Consider the following 21,734-nt stretch of genomic DNA (forward strand, 5'->3'; position numbering starts at 1 on the left):
GCATCCACTGACTGTGCTGTGCAATTGGGGTTGGCACTGGGCACTGGCAGTGGGTGTGAGCAGCAGCTCTGGTGCCGGCAGTGGGTGTGAGCGGGGCTGGTGCTGGCAGCAGGTGCGAGTGCCAGGTGGGACTGCAGTACGCGGGAGCAAAGAATTTTCAGTAATACCAGGGGCTCGCCCTGATGACAGCAACTGGCACCCACACTCACCTGCTCCACCATTCCATCGCGGCCGATGCCCGCCATGTTCCACACACACCCCCTGGTCATTAGCACGCATCAGAGTGACTGGTTGTTCAGTAGTTCTGCCGTTTGTTCTATTTGTATATTAGCCTTTTATTATATAGGACTAGAGGCCTGGTGCACAAAAATTTGTGCACTTGGGGGGGGGGTCCCTCAGGGGCTTGCGGGCTGGGGGCAGCCCCTGTGCTGAGTGTCTGCCCCCTGGTGGTCAGTGTGCATCATAACAACTGGTCGTTCTGTTGCAAGGGTTGCATAGGCTTTTATATATATAGACTAGAGGCCCAGTGCATGGATTTGTGCACCAGTGTAGTCCCTTGGCCTGGCCTGTGGGGATCGGGCTGAAACTTGCTCTCTGACATCCCCTGAGGGGTCCCAGATTGTGAGAGGGCCTAGGCCAGGCTGAGGGACCCCAATGGTACACCAATCCATGTACTGGGTCTCTATTATGCATATAAGATCTTTGGTTAATCTCTTCCCTCCCTCCTCCCTCCCCTTTTCCCTCTGAGATTTGTCAGTCTGTTCCATGTTTCCATGCCTGTATTGAGCATCTGCCCCTTGGTGGTCAGTGCACATCATAGCTACCAGCCAGTCAGCCAGTTGGCTGGTTGGTTAGGCTTTTATATGTATGGATAATATCATCAATACACTGGACAAGCACGATAGTCTATGAAATAGTGAGAGAATCAAAGTCCCTGTGAACAAAATTATGGTAAAAGTTTGGATAGTTGATGTGGTCCTGAAGCAAGAGAGTGAAACTATACTTCTGACCAAAAAGTGAAAGTAAACTACTTTGGTGATTTTTGCTTCACGCTTTAGAAAATAAAGCATTTCCAGATCTATGCTGCATACCAGGTGCTTCAGTATATGCTGATTTGTTCCAGTAAAGAGACCACATCTGGAACAGCAGATTAATTTTATAATTAAGTTTATGATAATTTACTGCCCTTCTTCAAGTCCCATCTGCCTTTTGCAAAAGTCACACAGAGAGTTAAATGGGAATGCTGAGCATCATCACCCCTGAAGCTTTTAAGTTCCTGATAGTGGCACAAATACCTGAAGCTTCCCAGGGATATGGTATTGGTTCTGGTTTACTATTTTGAAAGGAAGATGGGGCTCTTCGGGCCTCCTTTAAGTGCTTCCTACATACTAGTCACATCATAGGCCAGGGAACCAATGTAGGTGCTTTGTCAGTTGCTGAGCATACCTATTTCAACTACATAGTTTTTCCAGAGGAAATAGCCACAGGATGAATTATCAGATGAACTGAACTTACTATGAAATGGACTGTGGCCAACATTTATTATCAAACCCACATAAGCTCTGGTAGATCTCAGTATATTTTAAGATGATAAAAAGGAGCTCAGAGCCAGACTCCAACAATTCCTGAAAGGTCCGCATGTTTCCTTTACTCTTGGGCATAGTCATTCTAGAAAGTGGTGGCAGGTCTCTTTGAGGAAGACCAGGCAGATTATTTACAGAACATAAATGCCACAATATGGCGTGAGCCTTCCTCAATGGTACAGAGTCCTTCCTTTATTCATGGGCCTCTTTGAAGTGATCGGCTCTGGAATTAGATGAGACCCCAATTCAGGCCTCTAGTTGCCTGCTCTAGAGATTTTCTCCAGTTATAGAAATCAATCAGGTTTCTCTAAGGAGTGTGGGCTACTAATTTTGGCTCTAGAGACCTCATTAGCAGTTATCCACTGTCAAAAATATTTGTGTCAAACCCTTGGGGATACTTTATCCCCAAACCTAGGTCTATATATATGTAGAATTATTATGAGAAATTGTCTCATGTGATTATGAAGGTCAAGAAGTCCCATGACCTGCTATCTGCAAGCTAAATTTTTAACAGGCAGGCAGAAAGGAACAAATCCTTCATTCCACTGCTTTTTATTCTATTCAGACCCTCAGTGGATTGGACAATGGAGACCCACATTGGACAGGACAATCTACTTTACTGAGTCCATTGATTCAAATGGTAATCCCATCTGGAAACACCCTCAAAGACACACACAGAAATCATGTTTAATGTGGGTACCTCAAGACCCAGTTAAATTGACACACAAAATTAACCATCACATCACCTGTGATAAGTCCATTCTATCTCCTTCCTCTATCATATCCAGGAATTTATAGCATGTAGTCCACACTGAATCTATATTTCAATCAACTGAAACATGTGTGTAATAGGAGTAGAGAATAAGAAAGATTGTCACCTATTTTTTAGGTAACTCCCACAGGCAATGTTCTGTTAAGGTATTTGAGCAAGGCATGACCAACCTCATCTGAGAGCCAGAGATCACTGCTTCTACTAGTAACAGGACTCTTCAACCTTTGCAAGTTAGAAAAAATGAAGTCATTACTAGTAAATCCTGCCAAATATCTTTATTCAAATTTTCAGTGTTCTAGTTTTTCCAAGTCTTTCATATAAAAGATATATTGATCCTGGAATTTAAACCATGAAATATTTGGCATATCCATGTTGAATCAGAGTGTGAGTTTGATTTTAGCTGATGCCAGGAGACATGATAGACATTTAGGGTATAGAAACTAGTTTTTTTTTTTTATAAACTGTGTTTTGAACTGAGAATTAAATATTTTGATTGCATCACTTCCTCCCTTCTTCCCTTACTCCTTCCCTCCCTCCTTTCTGTTCTTCATTTTCCCTGCTCAGTCCCTGTACTTCCCATGCTATTCATTATGGTCTATAGGAGCTACTTCTCAGTCCTTTAAAGTCTTGGCTTCACTAGGCTCTTAATTCAGGAGAATGCAGGTAACAGTTTAAGTAATTGCTTTTGTCATTGCGTGCCATGGAATGCCAATATCTCATCCTCTGAGACTAAACAAATATTTACTAGTTTTAGGACCCTACCAGTTTAGGTAACTGATTCTAGATTTTCATTTCCTTGAGGCCTTGTTGCCTGCAACCTTTTCTGTTATAAATTACTTTATAAATCAGGCTTCTTAGTGTAGAAAACAGAATCCATCCTAGCTAGTTTAAGCACAATGTGATTTAATCAATATATTAGCTTGCAGAATCTCCTGGATCGGCAGAAAATGAGGCTTAAATATTGCACAATTAGGAGATATTTGGGGTAATTAAATGAGTCTGGGTGGCCCAACTTTCAACTTCCACACCAATATTACTAATTCTCTATTGCTGCTTTATTCTTCTTGTTCTTTATCACATTAAACATATTACATATGGCCCAGCCAGTATGGCTCAGTGGTTGAGCAGCAACCTATGAACCAGAAGGTCATGGTTTGATTCCTGGTCAGGGCATATGCCCGGGTTGCTGGCTCAATCCCCAGTGTGGGGTGTGCAGGAGGCAGTCGGTCAATGAGTCTCTCTCATTATTGATGTTTGTATCTCTCTGTCCATCTCCCTTCCTCTCTGAAATTAATAAAAATATATTTAAAAATATTATATATGTATATATGATATACATATTAAATTATTTTGTTTATTTCCCAATTCCACCTACTAAAGTGAGAGTGGAAAAATTTATGTTTTCTTTGTTGCTGCATACTCAGTACCTAGAAAAATGCTTGGCTCACAGTAGGTATTCAATAAATAATTGTTGAAATAATGAATAAATAATCCTTGTCTTTTTATCCAGTGGAAGAGAGAGAGACATTAAACATACGCAATCTTCCAAATAGAATGTAAATTTCAGTCTGTTGTAAGTTGTACTGAACTGTTCTATTGTTAACTTGGTTAAGCTGGAAATTACTTTGCCTAGAATCCCTTTCTCTGTGGGTTGTGGGCCCACAGAGGTAGAAGCTACAGGGGAGCAACAGCCATAGACCTCCCCACAAGCTCCTCCTGTAGTCTCACTTTGGCAGGTTAACTTACTCAATTTCTTGGGTTACCTGGGAAGCTCTGATTTTCTCCCTTATGTTTGCACTTTTGGGGAACTTGTTAAGGACTCTATTCTGATCCTCCAATTCCCCACTTACAGGTCTTCACTTCCCCTGCTCCTCCTACAATTTTTGTAAAATCAAATTCTTATTCTAAATTCTATTATCCAATAACACTCACAGTGACTGTGTCTCTATGAGTAATTCCTGACTAACACTTACATGCTGTAAAAGCATTGTATGGAAGCTGATTATGAGGAGACATGTCCAAGTTAGGAATACATGGAGGGAATGATGATGGGCTGTAAATTGAAGAAAGAGTAAGATGGTAAATAAGCAAATGGACAATAGAAGCATCCGAGGCAGAGAAAAGAGGATATCAATAGTAGAAGGAAAAAATGGTCAGCGAGAGGGAGGGACTTAAAGAAACTTAATGTGATGGGAGCAAAGAGTTGGAATGGAATCATGGGGTGTAAAGCAGCTAGAAAGCCCAATAGGGATCAAAGTATGCAAGGTTTTGAAGACCATGACAATACATATGTGTGTGGCACATGATCATATTTGTATTTTAAAATTAGTACCCCATCTTCAGTGCAGATAATTGTAGGGGGCAAGAATGAGTGCAGGTAGAGCAGTTAGGTAGCTAGTGTACTGTTCTAGGGAATACATGATGATAACTTGGAATGGTAGAGATGAAGAGAAGTACAAATGGGCAGATCATGAGTTTGATTTTGGATACATTAAGAAGTAGGGTTCTAGAGCATCACTTGGAAATCTGAGCTAGAGATATAACTTTAGGAGGCATTTCCATATGTACAGTCCAGTTGAAATGATCACACTTTTGTTTGTGTAAATAAACCCATTAAGTCAGAAGCTAAAGAAACAAAAATAAAACAGGAGTGCAGTGGTTCTAATAGTGTGGAATTTTCTTGCTGCCATTCCATTCAATAACTACATGCCCTGTATTGAGTGAGATTTGGGAGATATGTATCAAAGCCCAGAGTGAGTTTTTCACCGAGTTGAATGTGATTCTAATACTTAAAAATACTACACATAGTTTACACACAATATAACACCTAAATATAAGACAACTCCTAGAGATAAACTAAAAAAATCATCAATCTTTCAAGTCCTGGATGAAAAAAATTACTGAATTTATTAAGAGATGGCATCTCAAATATGGAAATTTGAAGAGATTTTCTTGGGTAATTTTGACTATTTGTCTTTTTTTTTGTCTGACAGGCTGATATATACTAATCTTCATGTAAGAGGGAAGTCCACTATAACTGTGTGGATGAGACAATTTAGGAAAAGAGAATATTAAGAAAAAAAAAGAGCCTCTATGACAAATCCTGGAGAAACTCCAAAATGTATTGTTCAGACATGGGAGAATAAATCTAAAAAGTATGCAGAGTAAAAATGACCAGGAGTAGAAACTTAAGCTTCTGTAAGTTTTACATATTAGATATTCTGGGGAGGAAGTCTCTTCAAATTAATAAAAAGGGGAGTTTTAATTTAAAAAGATTTTATTGCATAGTTGGGCTCTCATGAAGTAGAAAGATCTCCAATGGGCAAGGGAAAAAAAGGAGGATATAATATCAGCAGGATCTAAAATGGTGCGCAATGAGCACATTTGAAGAGATTTTATGAAGGGCTTTTTGCAAAACCTGTAGAACTGTCCTCTGTGGACAGGTAAGTCAACCTGTACTACTATAAAAAAAGTGCTTTGGGCAGGTGACAAAACCAGGGAGTTGAACTCAAGACTCCCAGACTTAACCTGTGAGATTGGAAATGAACCGGAGCCATCCCAGATGGGTAGCACCTCTGGCTTCAGAGAGAAGCAAAACCAAATAATCTCTGGAGGAATGTATTCTCGATGTGGACTTTCAGGTTTTCCAGTTTCAAATCAACCAATATGAGCTCACAAATCATCCCCAGGGAGAGAAACAATGGATTTAGTTTCTCAACGGTTTCAGATTTCAGATGATGAAACTATTAACTATGGATATAAGGTAATTGTGTGTATTAGTTTTCCATTGCTGCTGTAACATATAACCACAAACTTTGTTAAAAACACACAAATTTATTTTCCAATAGTTCCTGACTTCAAAAATCTAAAATCAAAAGTGTTGGCCGGAATGTGTTCCTTTTGGAGGCTTCAGACGATGGTGTGTTACTTTGCCTTTTCCAGCTTCTACAGGCTGCCTATGTTCCTTGGCTCTTAGGCTCTTCCTTTATCTTTAAAGTGCATCACTGCAATTTATGGTCCCTTTATCTGACCTTTCCTCTGGATTGTCTCTTAAAAAGATCATTGTGATTTTATAGACCCACCCAAGTAATCCCGGATAATCTCTCCATCTCAAGATCCTTAATCACATCTAGAAAGTCCTTTTTGCCATGTAAGATAGTGTAGTCATAGTCTTGGGGGGATTAGAATGAGGACTCATGGCAGAAGTGTGCATTATTCTGTTTATCACACTATGCATAAATGTTTAAATAACTTTAAAATAATGGAGTCACAAAAAGATATGACAATATCTGAGAGTAACTGTGTAGATTTGAAAAGAAAATTATTGAAAAGAAAGAAAAAAACAGATTACAACCCTCTCCCCCACAAAGTAGTTAATGGAGAAGTCAAATAGGATGAAAACCAAATCGGTGAATTTTGTGATGTAAACCACTGTTACATTTAGGGAGGGGAAATGACAAGGTTGGGTTTACAAGGGAGTAGAAAGTAAGAATGGAGATGTATGGCATGGGCTAGTGCCAACTGTTCCTGGGCTTAGATGATATTGCAACAATAGATTTCAGATCTTTCCCACCAATATTGTGGCATGGCTAAGTCAGGCATGCACTGACAGCATGGACCCTAAGATCTAAATATCATGAGGCTTACATGTAGATTAGATTTTAATTCAGGGCTTTCTCTGGAGTTGGCTCCATAAACTATGCATTGGTTTTGCAGGGCTAAAATATTTGGCTTGATTCACTGTAGCTCCTTTAATGTCAAGCCTCACAGTCCAACAAAATTATCCTTGGTGATCCAGACCACCTAAGTATTTTCCATCCAATTCTGGTTTTCTATTAATACAGAGATTTAGTCTTATACCACAGCAGATGTTTATGCCACTAAGGGACTCTAACTTTATTTAACACTTAAGTAATAGTGAGTAATATCTGATTATAGAATTAGATGGTCCAGTCCATTAAAATAGGATTTGAGCCCAATTTCCTGGCTCTAGCTGCTTGTGTTTGGGATCTGAGATTTGGCAAGAAGGAGAGTTTCCTTTCTGCAGGCTGTTTCCAGGAAATGACTTTCATATGAAATACATTCATAACAGTTCTTGGAGTCACATCTTGTGTTGTGTTGAAAGATCTTGGTTGTACAGAACAGCCACAGAGCTACAGCTCTGTATCAGATGAGATTGCAAGGAAGGTCATGGCAGGGTTAATGAGGTAACCTCAAAAATTTAGCCATGGAAAACCTCTCCTCCTGGGGTTAGTATTAAAATTTTTACAAGTAATCTGTTTCAATATGAAGGTGTTTGGTTCAGTTTATGAAGTCTAATCCTTTGGGTGAAATTCAAGTAACTTAATAGGCAATAGAACTTCTCTTGGTCCTTAGGGAACAACCAAGAAGGGAGAGAGGCACAAAGCAATTCATGTGCATCTTTTGAGGAAAAACTCAGGCAGAGAGCCATCCAATAAGAAGCCTACCTGCTTCTCCTGGAGCTCTCTCCCTGCCTCCACCTACCCCCCATCGACTGCTTGATTTTCTCAGGATTTCCTAGTTTCCTCTTTCCTAGAAAGCAGGAGCCTCATTAACCTGTTTTCCTTATCCTCAGAGGTTCTTTTTCTCAGTAATAACTTTAGGATAAGGACACTGGACAGAGAGAAGATTGGAGCAGGACACCTGCAAATCTCACACCAATCTAAGCAGAGTCACAGTAGTTAGTTCAGGGTCACAGGGAGAACATGCAAACAGGAAATGTTGGCTGGCAAGGTGTTGGGGTCCAGCCCCAGTGGGTCCAGGGGTCCCCAAAGGTGTGGACAGAGTCGGCGATGAAGGAATAACACAGAGACAGCGTTCAGTTGATCAGCAGCCTAGCCAGGATCTCCAGTGAAGTTCTGGCTAGGATCTCCAGCGAAGTTCTGTAGCCAGATTCTGTCGCTAGGTTCTCCAGCCAGGTTCTCCAGATTCTCCTGCCATGTTCTGCCTAGGTTCGGTCGCCAGGTTCTCTAGCCAGGTTCTATCCAGGTTCTCCAGCCAAGTTCTATAGCCAGGTTCTGTCCAGGATCTTTTGCCATGTTCTCTCCCTAGATTCTGTCTTCTGCTGTCTTGTTACATCTGTATTTATACCAGTAGATTTTAATCCTATCAATTTCTATTCCAAAGGTTAGGGCGTTTCTTATCTCCATTCCAGGGAGTAAAGATTATGTAGCTTAAGCGTGATTGTTCGTAGTTAAAGTGATTAACTACCCGCCTGGCACTTAGTTAAGGGGTTTCACTCGCTCCCTAACTTCAGGGGAAAATCCCCACCTGGGGAAACAACCTTTCTCAGAGAGGTGACCTTGGCCAAAACACATAGCGCCAAGAAGGGAAGCAAACATATTAAGAACAGTATGCCATATACGCCAGGTCCCTTGAAACATGCTGTGCAGATGTTTCTTCTCTGCAGCGACTGTGTCAAGCAGCAAGGATGGACCGGCTCCCGGCAGCAAGGAACATGAATCTACCCTGAAGTATCTTCTTCACATTTCTCTTGTTGATTCTTTTTCTCATTTTTGTTCATGGCAGGAAGTATGTGTTCCCTGTGTTAAGGAAGCTATCAATTGCTTTTAATAACCCAGGATTGTAGTTCATTTGTTAAGCTTGTCTTCAAGGTAAAGTATGCCCTACAGAACACATAATAGAAAGGTTTCTGGCCCTAGCTGGTTTCACTCAGAGCATAGAGCATTGGCTGGTGGACCGAAGGGTCCTGGGTTCCATTCTGGTCAAGGCTCCTTCTCAGCCCAGGCCCTGGTTGGGGCTCATGTGGGAGGCAACCAATAGATGTGTTTCTCTCACATTGATGTTTCTCTCTGTCTTTCCTTCTCTCTTTCACTCTCTTTGAAAATCAATGGAAAAATATCCTCAGGTGAGGATTTAAAAAAAAGGTTTCTGATTGCTGGTATTCAGACATCTTAATCTTTATATGAAGGGACAATATCTAGTATCTTTGGGCCACATCATATAGCTACCCAAAGATAGAGTAATGATTTCCAATGAATCACACTTTCCAATATTCCAGGAATACTATGTATTACTCCCCCACATGATTCTGAACTTGGGCACTGGCTTGTTTTTGGCCAATAAGACATCACAACTATGGCCCAAGAAAGGCCTTGTCCAGCACTTGCATATGGGAACTTGCCTTTTGAAATGTTGCCTGAGCTGTTGCCATCTCAAAGCCCAGAATGAAAGGCCATGGAGAGAGACTGAACTGTCCCAGCTGAATCAGCTGAGCCCGGTCACTGGCTGTCCTGCTGGCTACCTGAGTAGCCCCTGGAGAAAGCATTAGAAGATCCACCAGGATCTTGAAAAATAATGTCACTTTTTTTTTTAAAAAGTAGTAAACTTTGGGGTGCTTTGTTGCACAACAATAAATAACTAACACAGGCCAGGATCTTACAGTTTTCATATTACATTTATTTTCTTGCATATGTTTGAGGGTAATTGTGTTTATGATACTTTACAACAAATTTCTATGTCTGAACCTTTAAATATCCCTGTACACATACATTAAAATATGACTCCTTAGGGAAGAGGAGATGATGATTGCTGGTGGCTGGGGTTCAGGGAAATAAGGAAATGTTGGTCGAAGAGTACATGCTTTCAGTTGTAAGTTCTGGGAATCATATGTACAGCATGGTGTTGTAGTTAACAGTACTTGTATTATGTACTTGAAAGTTGCTGAAAGAGTAGATATTTAAAAATATTTTTTATTGATTTCAGAGAGGAAGGAAGAGGGAGAGAGAAATAGAAACATCAATGATGAGAGAGAATCATTGATTGGCTACTTCTTGCATACCCCCTACTGGGGATTGAGCCCACACCCTGGGCATGTTCCCTGACCGAGGATTGAACCGTGACCTCCTGGTTCATAGGGCAACTCTCAGCCACTGAGCCACACCAACTGGGCAAGAGTAGATCTTAAATGTATTTGCCACACACACACAAGGAAAATTATGTGAGGTGATGAAGGTATTAAGTAACCTCATTGTGTAATATATATATATATATATATATATATATATATATAGTCATCACATTGTACCTTAAACTTACACAATGTTATTTCAATTATATCTTTTAAAAAATATATTTTATTGATTTTTTACAGAGAGGAAGGGAGAGAGATAGAGAGTTAGAAACATCGATGAGAGAGAAACATTGATCAGCTGCCTCCTGCACATCTCCTACTGGGGATGTGCCCGCAACTCAGGTACATGCCCTTGACCAGAATCAAACCTGGGACCTTTCAGTCCGCAGGCCGACTCTCTATCCACTGAGCCAAACCCGTTTTGGAAATGTTAATTATATCTTAATAAATCTGGAAAAAATATAAAAAGTGACAATATAGAAATGGGACTGCTTTCCATAAGACATACCCAAAATCTGTCTTATCGCTCAGCACTGCATATGCATATCCTATATAATACAAGCCTAATATGCTAAGTGTCTGACAGTCCGTTCGACCTTTTGGTGGTCATGATGTGGACTGACCACCAGGGGGCAGACGCTCAGACAGGTAGGTTAGCTCAGGACTGGGCAAGACAGGCCAGACATGACCTGGAGCCCTCCTGTAGTCTCTCCCCAGCCCAATTGTGCACCAGTGGGGTCCCTTGGCCTGGCCTGTGGGGATCCGGCCGAAACCTGCTCTCTGACATTCCCTGAGGGGTCCCTGATTGTGAGAGGGTGCAGGCCAGGCCGAGGGACTGCCCCAGTGCACAAATCTATACACTGGGCCTGTAGTATTGTATAATTAAAGGTGGCACAAGATCATAAAGTTTGGGTGGAAGAATGTGTGTAATTAATTGGGAAAGTAGAAAAGACATATCAGCGTGTGTGAATAAGCATGAATGCATGTGTGTCTGCATACACATTCAGAGAGGAGGAGGGGTACAGATATCAGGGAAATAATTAGAGGAAGCTAGTTAAATAGAAATGGTTCTTGGGGGGTGGTGATGTACTAAATAGCACAGGTGGTAGAAACATGTTAACATCTGAGTTCAAGACCTAATGAGTAAAACAGTCTACATGTGGCATCTAAGCATTGGCTCATAATTAAAAGTTAGATTAATGAAAACATTGGTATTCCAGGGGATTCATCCCTAGGATTTTTTTATTTAGTCTTTATATTGTTTGAAATTGTTTGCAAATTAAATATTGAATGCTGGAGCCGCAAAGAAAAAAAGGGATGTTGTAAATGCAAATAATCTCATTTTGTCACTAAATTGCCTACATATACACTGTCCTATGATACCCTGTTGTTGTTTTTTAACTACAGAGAATAGATAAACAATAGATTTTTTAATGACTAGGAAAAGAAAATATATTAAAGAATATTCACAATTAGAATTATGTTTATAAAGCAATGCTCAGCTTTATTCAAAACATTCTAACAGGTGTGTGTGTGTGTGTGTGTGTGTGCATGTATATGTAATGTGTGTTTTTCAAAACACGTTTTTAGTAGCTAAAAAGGTCTCCGAGTCATTGGGACTTTGTAGTAGTTTGTCTATGGGTTAGCCAGCTCCTTTTCTGAAAAGTTTCCTTCCGTGTATGCATGTAATACCCACTTGCAATGAAACAAAATGAATCCTCTGGCAATAACCACTTCCCACAGATCTGCAATGTAGTGAAGACACTATACATAAATATACACCCAATTATTTCTGATTTGTAATAGCAATTTAAATGTACAAACACACACACACACACACACAGATACATCATACATATTAAGACACCACCTAGTTGGGATCTAAACTTCTGGACTGTTCTGGCATAGAAACTAACATCTCTTGTTTGATGGCAACAATTGGAAGCAGCATCAGTCAAATCCTTCTCACTGCTTCCCTAATTGTCTTGCTGTTATAACAGTGGTGATTTCTTAGGAAGAAGTTACTTGATGTGGAGCAAAATGCTATTTGCTGCACGCCCCATCCAGAGTCACAGGTTAGACAGCTTTCACCCCAGAAAGTGATGAAAACAAATGGAAAGGAAGCAGGTGTGGCTGCTGGGCATGCTGTGCCCAATGTTCCTTGGGGTGTAATGATACCTGGCATTGCAGCAAAGGAGTATGAGGAGAACGTTCAATGGCCTGATTTCTAAACAATTAGCTTAAGGACTCTTATTTGTGCTCATAAATAATTTTTATATTGCAATCTTACCTCTTCCCCCTTCTTGTCACTTTACACCCTCCACCTCCACCACGCACAACATATTCTCTGCAAAAATTAAGAAATCAGTATGCCATTGTCAATGGTGAGATTGTTCACAGCAAGTTTTCAATGAGACCGGGTTAAACGACTGTACTGTAGTTTGATTTTAAAGGGGTATTTCTTAAAGTGTGGTCTGGAGACCAGTGCTTCCGCAGAGGGTAAATGACACTCCAGGGCAATGTAATGTGTTTGCACTTGCTTTCCCAAGGCAGTGCTAGAATTTTCCTAGGAAATAAATAAGCAGATAGCAAAAAAAGTTTGTAAATTCAGAATACAAGTCTGAAGATCAATGAATCTAAATCTTCTACTGGTGTCTTCGTAGTACCCGAGGACACATGCTACCCACCATTTTTCATGCCTTCTCCACTGGAGACCAGTTGCCTTGTTAAAGTTACTTGTGAAAATAGATTCCTGGTACCCTCTGGGAAAATTCTGGTTTTGTAGGTCTGGGGTGGAAGCAAGGAACGTGTTTTTTGTACAAGCTCCTAGAAGACTTATGCACATAATTTTTGAGAACTCCTGTCAAAGATAATGAATAAAACCTCAATGTCTATCAATACCTGATGCACAGGATTGTTCATGGATAAAGATTTCTAATTCACTGAAGATAAGTAGTATTTTATACTTTGAAGTAATTTGAATGATCAAAGTGCTATTTATGTATATTTATATATAAGACAGTGGTCTTCAAAATCAGCAGGGAAAGGAAGTTAACATATACCAAGTCAACATTTTTACTTCTCTTTTCCTTTTATTAGGAATTTACTAGAGAATATGTTCTACTAAATGAGGGCCCAGAATGAGAAAGAGTAGGAAATAAGGTCTAGGAAACAAGAGACCAGTGGGAGAGAGGTGTGAGGCATTGCCTGATGTGGGTGAAAGGAAGTCCCAGGCACATAACTGCAGAATTGTGATAAGCAACTCCTCTATATTGGAGCAATGCTAGGCAGGGGTAAACAAGGCTTGATGGTTTACTGTTCATTTGGCTGCATCATTTGAGGATTAAGAACTCAGCCCTAAGAAGCCAGAATACCTGGGTTTCAACTCAGTTTCATCACTTACTAACCACGCAGCAGATTATTTAACTGTCTTCTATTTTGCAGAATGAAAATAGTCGTACTACCACATAGATGAGTATTAAATTAATACACGTAGAGTACTTAAAATAGTTTCTGGTACATAATACTCGGCCATAATAATCTTTTTATTATTAAAAATGTTTCAGAGTTTTGTCGGATATTTTGGAGGAATTACTGATAGGCACATGGAATATTGAACAAATATGCCTCTCCATGAGAAAATTGCAAATAGTATTGTAGTATAACTTTCAGTTGTCAAGGATATTTACCATCATAAACAAGTATATAAGCATTAACTATTGAATTAACCAACATTGTGGTTTAAGTGTTTTGGAAGGTTGTAGAGAGTATGTTGTGTGTGTGTGTGTGTGTGTGTGTGTATGGTTGTGTGTGTGTGTATGGTTGTGTGTGTGTGTGTGTGTGTGTGTGTGTGTGTGATTGCGGTGGGTATGTGGTGGGTGAAAAGGACATCAAATGATAAGGTATCAAATTGTGAAATCAAGATATAGCAGTATAAGCATATTATTTAGGTACAGCTAAAGGAGTTTATATTGTCTCTAGGGATTATGATATTGAAGTGTGGCTAAGTAAGACAAGGAACTATTGATTTCCTTTATAAGCCCCATGGCACTATCCAGCTTTTTCAAGTATGTACATGTATGCTTTGCTAACATTTTGAGTGAATAATTAAATTAACATATGTTATAGAATACATTAGGCACGGTAGGCAAGCCATATAAACTTTATTACCAATAGGGTTATTATTAAAATTCTTTGACTATTTTCCAAATACTCAAGCTATAGAACAAAAATTAGCTCAGACCTCTGGAAATTGAAACTATTCAGTAACCTTTAGGTCTTATCTCCAGTGATATTTTAAAGCCAATGGTGCTCAACATGGGCTGCAAATAAAAATCATCTGGATTATACACTGCAGTCACCTAGGGAGCTCTAAAAACTCCTAATGTCCCCGCTCTATCCAGACCAATTAAATCAGACTCTCTGCGGGTGAGTCCAAATATCAGTATTTTAAAGCTCCCCTGGTGATTGCAATGCATGGTCAAGGTTGAAGACAACGGTATGAAAATATTTTGAGTGGTGATTGATAAGACTTTATACTCACTGGCTTTGTAGTAAGCAAAATTTCACATTCACCAGCCTGGTAGGAACAGATGTGGAACTGGTGGTAGTTTACAGAAATAAATATATCTAAACTATAAATATATATATGTGTGGGTTGGTGTGGATGTGTATTTTTTAAACATTGTAATTTGGATGAGGATCATGTTGGAACACTTCTTTCGTTAATTTTGTCAAACTATATATAGCTGTATACTAGTTTTTTTTTTGAGTTATTTAATGCATAAGTCAGATTCTCAAATCTTAGAGGTTTACATACTGATTGCTATTGTTAAAACACACTGGTCTATGTGAATGCAAGATTTACTAACAAACTAATGAATAATAACTAAATTACACCAGAAAGACCTAGTATTAATTCATTACCATGTAACCCATATTACAGTTTATAAATCAGATACAAAATCCAATAATTATAGGATAACTCCTATGTAATTACCTCGTCTCCACATAGTAATTACAGGGTAATTTTGTCAATAGTTTACATCACACACCCATAAAGAGAACTGCTATTACTTTGCCCCCTGTACTTGAAAATAACTGGCTAGATTATGCTAGCATTAATTTAGGAAGGAAACAATATATAGTCTTCACTATACAGTTTGGGATACAGAAGTCAGATTTAGTTTGTAACCTGCTCAGTATTTAGCATTGTATTAATTGATACTAGACATATTTAACATGTAATGCAATTGGTGCAGGAAGGATTCAAGTGTTGGGGGCCAGATGTAAGCTGGCAAGGTCCTTGCACCTGTAGGGGCTAGCAAGGCTGGGATCCTTACCCACACAGTTTTCCCAGACTTGTTTGGATGGCAGTTATCAGTAGAATAAGAGCAACATTTGTAGAATGAGAACAGCCTCTCATAGCTTACTAAGAAGTCTGTAACTGTTTACTGAGATATGCTGTACTGAGAACTTGTCCTTCTGCTGTGTCCTTCCCTTAGAGATTAAGAGGAACAAAGAATACATTCCTCTTGATAGACCTCCTATTCAGTGTGTTATGTATAAATAGTATTGTGTGGCTAATAAAGTTGCTTCAGTTCATCAAGAGAACTGGGGTCCTCCCGATCCCGCTTTCCTGTCTTTCTTTCTTTTCTCAATTTCCACCTCCCTGCCTCAGCCCAGCTCAACCCTGTCAGGCTGGCCCTGACAGATCTGGCGCCCGAGCTAAGGGACTGAGGAACTGGGAAAAAGACGGTGAGAAACTCCGTCGGGCTTGGAGAGACGATGGTGAGGAACTCCTCCGGATAAAGAGTGCACTCGTTAAGGTAAGGGAGGAGCAATTTTTTGATAATCGGGAGTAAAGCATGGGGCAATTAGAATCTAGAGAAAATGCTCTTTATGGGCAAATGTTAAAGTTTATGCTCAATAGTAGAGGAACTAAGGTTAATGACAAGCAAGTAGAAAATTTTTAAAAATTCATTCAGGAGGTCTGCATTTCCTTATCGAATTTAATAAGGGATTATTTAGATCCCAGGCATGACCATAATCAACCGTCTCTTAAGCCAGAAAAAAAGGAGAAGCAGTGTGATAGCACAAAACAGGGGTCTAAAAAAGACAGTATATTAAAAAGAAATAATGTAACTTTTAAAGACAATTTAACTCCTCAAGATGAGGGGGATTTTGAGGAAGCTGCTGCTCTTTGTCATAATGATAATACAGGTATTGTTCAGGCAAAAGAGGAGGAAAAATGTTTTTCTGCTGGAACTGAAGAGGGCAGTGATATAGAGGATGTGTTGGAATGCTTTTTAGAAAAATTAAAGCTTCTTGGCAAGAAAAAGAGAAGCTGCGGGGGCCGTTCCCGCCACTCTCCGCTGCCTTGTGCAGCACCAGTTCCACTTTCCCTTCTCCAGATGGCTTTGCAGGAGGCACGAAAGTGTGGTGAGGAATTGGGCATTCACGCCTTCCCTGTTATGGAACAGGTGAACCCTCACACGGGACAGCGTGAGCGTGCTTATGACCCGCTTCCTTTTAAAACCTTGAAGGAGTTAAAAACAGCCTGTGCTCAGTATGGGCCCACTTCCCCTTATACTTTAACCATCTTGGAAACTATGGCCTCAGAGGCTCTCCCACCTAATGATTGGAAAGCTATTGCCAAGGCTTGTTTATCAGGAGGGGATTATCTCTTGTGGAAATCAGAATATGATGAAAAGGCTAAGGAGCAAGCTTCTCGTAATCGAGCTGCCCAGATTAATATTTCTTATGAAATGCTGGTAGGTGAAGGAGTCTATGCTGATACCCATAATCAAATTCAATACCCCCAGGGAGCTTATGGACAGATTAATGGAGCTGGGATTAGAGCCTGGAAAAAGCTGCCCACCTCTGGTCAGAAAACAGGGGAGCTCTCAAAAATTATTCAAGGGCCAGATGAAAAGTATCAGGATTTTGTCTCTCTGCTATTACAGGCTGTTGGCCGAGTAGTGGTGGATGGAGAGGCTGGCATGTTAATAGTTAAACAGTTGGCATATGAAAACGCCAACACTGCCTGCCAAGCTGCACTGCGGCCCTATCAAAGACAGGGGACTCTCTCAGATTATATCCGCATTTGTGCAGATATTGGTCCCTCATATATACAAGGAGTTGCCATTGCAGCTGCATTAAAGGGAACCACCATTGAAGGAATTCTTCAGCAACAATTTAGCACAGGGAAAAGTCCAACATACAAGTGTTACACTTGTGGAGGAACAGGACACATGGCAAAACAGTGTCCTTCTAATAAAGGGATTAATAAAGGAAATGGCAGGGGTCCCAAACAACCTGGACTATGCCCTAAATGTAAAAAAGGAAAACATTGGGCAAATGAGTGTAAATCTAAGACAGATGTCCAGGGAAATTCTTTGCCTCAACACCAGTCGGGAAACTACCAAAAGGGGCCAGCCCAGCCACGGCAAATAACAGGGGCATTGTCTGTTTACCCTCCTGTCCCTATGCCATCTCAAGGCCAGCAGGCTGCACAGTATCCAGCCTGCCACAGAACACAAAATAGATACAAGAGCTATTCCAAGCAACCCCCGGAAGTACCGGGCTGGACCTTGGATCCATAGAGATGAGACATTCTCTCTGCCCTGGGTGCTGCCATTGCTTATTAAAATAAACAAAATATCATTAGATTTAAAACCTTCCACATAGAGAAGAAATGATGATTTCCTTGCATTTCTGATACAGCTACAGCAAATGCCACCGGATCTGAAATTTAAAAATATGTCTGGGATTTCTGTACATGTGTAAAGAGAAAACTAGCTTGGAACTAAGGCGCCCATTGTCCGATTTTGGACATTTAGATAGAGTTTTAAGCTGAAATCTCTTTGCAAATATACAAAATAAAACCCAAGACTGATTATTTCCTAACAAAAATAGCAAAATTTGACCCAAAGGAAAAAAGATGCTGGCTAGATTCTAGCAGCAGGATTGGCATTTCCATAATAAAGAACAGTTTTTAAATACTAATAAAGGGTGTTAAAAGGTTAACTTCAAGGCTGAAAAGGAAATTCAGTAAAATTATCTCTGTTACAAGAATTTGCTAAAGAATATGCCTTAAAATAATAAATTAGATTTAAATCTCAAGAATTATTGAAATATATTAATTATAAAAATCTAAATAGCCCAGATAAAAGACAGCTACACCCTTTAATTAAGGCTGGCTTCCCAAAGCAATTTCTAATAGAGGAAGGGCTAGCCTCCCTTCCCCCAACAGAGCAGGTAGGCCAAAAATTTCCTGCCAGTGACAACTTTTAAAGAGAGGTTTGCTTCTCAGTTTCCCATCCTTAGTAGAAAGAATGTAACTAATTTGCATTTTAATGGTTACCTGTTTCCAGTCAATGGCAGCCCAAGGCTTTGAGAGTTTACTAACTTAAATTAGATATTCTGAAATAACTAAATACTAAAATATTAATCTAAATTTCCTTCATGAAAAATCTAGAGGATAGAATTAAATCTACTGATTATGTCTTATATTTTTAAAGTTTATTCTTAAAAATGTTACTGATTGAGAAATGCTGAATGTTTAACTTGCCAGCTAAGAGTTTAAAGTTCTGGTTAAATAAATTGGGAGAAATCATATAATTATAGTAAAATTTCAACATTTATCTAATTGAAAAAAGAGGATAAATTCTATTATCCCAACCGACATTTTTAAATACAAAGATCAGTTTTAATTTAATTGATATCTCTTAATAATTATAAAAGTTATATAATCATTAAATTATATATACACACATATATATTTAATACTCTTTTAAGTTAGATTTTAAAACTATAATCAAGGAATGACTTTAGGACATTTCATGGGCCCTGAAATGTTTTCAAAAGTTTATTCTCTCTTCTTAAAGGATTTTTTAATAAAGGCAATTTAATATACTTGAAATCACATAGAAAGCTTTATCAAATAAAAGTTAATAAATATATATTTTAAGTTTTTGCCTCTAAGAAAGGGCAAAACAAGTTATCTTATTTAATATTTCTTAAAATACAACAGTAGAATTTTAAGATATATTTTAAAATAACAAAAGCTCATTAATAATTTTTAATATTTTACAACAGCATATTATACATTTATTCCAAACAAGCTTACAAACTAATTGTTTGGCAGCAATTTAATAAGAACATGGATTTTATCCCTTCCACTGTGTGGAAGGCCCCCTGGGAAGGCACTTAAGCATTCTATATTGACCTCTCTTGACCTTTTTGCCAAGGGGGTCCCTCTTCCAATTACCCAGAGCTGTTACCTAAGCTCTCTGTTCATACTGAGGTTGAAGCCTAATGGTGGCTGGTACCATAGATCTGTCTCTTGCCCAATAGCGTAAGCTGGGCCCTCTCTGGAGAACAAACCTGGGTTCCCCATGATCAATGCCAGGACCCCGCCAGCAGGCGAGGGGATCCCAAGGCAGTTACTGGGCATGGAGGCCACAGGGGCATACGCTACCAAGGAGACAAAACTAAACCTCACATCACCCTGATTGGCCCTGGGGGATGGATGGTTAGTCAATGACGGGTAAGACCCCTCAGGGAGGGGCAACCTAAGACAGGCACAGTCGCAGGGGGCCTCAGGGGAGAACTTGGGAGTCAACAGAGGTGGGGCAGAGATCCTCACCCCCCCAACTATGCAGGGGCTTGAACACTCGCCCCTTCTGAGGAAGGTCTCCTGCCCCCATGGCTGCTGCGCTTCCCATGCCCAGCTCAAATCGGGACCTAGATAACAGAAAGAGACTTGATCCAGCCGAAATCGGTACCCAAAAAACAGAGACTTGGCTAACAGCAACTACCCTATATCTAAATCCAGTTTAACACCAGGAATGCTCAGGGCCTTCTCAAGGATGCAAAATAATCCTTTCCATTAATATTTACAGTATAAACTAAGATTGTTATTAAAGTATTAAATTTGACAGTAAAATAATAGTCAAGTTTTCAGATTAATTAAAACTAGCTCAAGAAGTATTAACTATAATTATCATTTCATAGTAAAATTGCTTAACATACAATAAACCTAAAGCAGTCATATTTTTGTACAAAAAATTAAAATTTAAAGTTATCTAGACTTCATTATATAATTTCCAAAAGCCTCCTAATAATTAAATTTTAAAAAAAGGGGGGGAGGATAGTGGAAAGATAGTGGAAGAATACCATATAAGGAAAAATATCCTGTAACTAATTTACATCCAGAAAAATTTTTTCATTTGTAATGCTAACAGCAAGACACACATGAAAAACATACGTGGTGTCAAAATAAGCCAAAGGAAATTCATTTGAGCAAAAATAATTATTAATCTTTGGTCGAGAATACATTTGTATATTTTCAGAAAACAACTCTAAGACCATGTGGATTCCTGCAACAGAAGAGAATTATCAGGACTGCTCCAGCCACAGAATAGCAGTGTCCCCGTGAGACAACAAGAAGAGAAGCAGTCCAGAAATAAAGATGGTGACGACGCCTTATCACGCTAGCGGTCAGCAGCTGTGCGTCGCTGCAGGTTGCCCAGGACCAAACCAGAAAGGGTCGGACCTGCATTGCCACCATTTGTCCACCATCCAGAACTGAAATATTACTGCTGACAGATACACATAAAAAACTGTCGACACTGAAACTTGAACTTCGCCTAAAAAACAAAGAAGAGGGATCTGTTGGGGGCCAGATGTAAGCTGGCAAGGTCCTTGCACCTGTAGGGGCTAGCAAGGCTGGGATCCTTACCCACACAGTTTTCCCAGACTTGTTTGGATGGCAGTTATCAGTAGAATAAGAGCAACATTTGTAGAATGAGAACAGCCTCTCATAGCTTACTAAGAAGTCTGTAACTGTTTACTGAGATATGCTGTACTGAGAACTTGTCCTTCTGCTGTGTCCTTCCCTTAGAGATTAAGAGGAACAAAGAATACATTCCTCTTGATAGACCTCCTATTCAGTGTGTTATGTATAAATAGTATTGTGTGGCTAATAAAGTTGCTTCAGTTCATCAAGAGAACTGGGGTCCTCCCGATCCCGCTTTCCTGTCTTTCTTTCTTTTCTCAATTCCCACCTCCCTGCCTCAGCCCGGCTCAACCCTGTCAGGCTGGCCCTGACATTCAAGTATGCTCTCTGTTATTTTGTAATATCCAACATTTAAATTAAATCAACTAAGCAGGTGAAAGTAGATATCTACAAGGAGGAATGGACTTTGACTAAGAACATTTGGAACATTGTAGAAAATGCTGCTCTTCCTTTGGAGATGTAGCCTACATAGTTTTATTATAGCTGAACTTGAGCTGACCAAAGGCTTCTTTAGCAATGCATGTACTGCAACTTGCTTAGCTCTCCACAGGGAGGTGTTTTCTCCCCCACCCCCAGATGTTTCAGTTCCATTGGCAGCACAATATGCTGGGAAGCTAAGGAAGACTGTTTTAGGAGGAAGAGCAGTGGATAGAATTGCCACAAAATGAGGAAAAACCTAATACC

General features: G+C 39.7%; 1 long non-coding RNA gene across 1 annotated transcript in view; it reads left to right on the forward strand.

Moving 5' to 3' along the window:
* The window catches only part of LOC139004878 (uncharacterized), a 108,309-nt gene extending 87,269 nt beyond the window's left edge, over nucleotides 1–21,040 (forward strand). The window contains exons 3-4 of the long non-coding RNA XR_011470625.1: nucleotides 15,930–16,077; nucleotides 20,605–21,040. This is a non-coding gene — a long non-coding RNA (uncharacterized lncRNA). The remainder of the gene's footprint in view (nucleotides 1–15,929; nucleotides 16,078–20,604) is intronic.
* The last annotated feature ends 694 nt before the right edge of the window (nucleotides 21,041–21,734 follow it).

Source organism: Myotis yumanensis, unplaced genomic scaffold, assembly GCF_028538775.1.
Source record: "Myotis yumanensis isolate MYYU_CA2020_CCGP unplaced genomic scaffold, mMyoYum1.0.hap1 SCAF_3, whole genome shotgun sequence".
Taxonomy (NCBI): Eukaryota; Metazoa; Chordata; class Mammalia; order Chiroptera; family Vespertilionidae; genus Myotis; species Myotis yumanensis.